We start from the raw sequence: 264 nt of genomic DNA, 5'->3' as shown, positions 1-264 counted from the left end.
ACGCCCTTCCCGCCCCCGCGGCGGGGCGGAGCGGAGGGCGGGGAAGGCCGGGCCGGGCCGGGGGCGGGGGCGGCGCCTCCCCGCACGGCGGCAGCCAGTGAGCTCGGCGGGGGCGGCCTGGCGGGGTTTTCCCGGCCAGGTGGGTACCGGCGGGGAACGGAGCCGAGCCGAGCCGGGCCGGGGCGAGCGGCCTGCGCTGCCGGCATGGTGCAGCAGGAGCCGGCCGGGGCGGCGGGGGGAGCCGCTCGCCGGCCCGCTGAGGGG

The sequence above is a fragment of the Calidris pugnax genome, unplaced genomic scaffold (genome assembly GCF_001431845.1).
Source record: "Calidris pugnax isolate Ruff unplaced genomic scaffold, ASM143184v1 scaffold56, whole genome shotgun sequence".
NCBI classification, from domain to species: Eukaryota; Metazoa; Chordata; class Aves; order Charadriiformes; family Scolopacidae; genus Calidris; species Calidris pugnax.
This window is presented reverse-complemented; position numbering follows the sequence as displayed.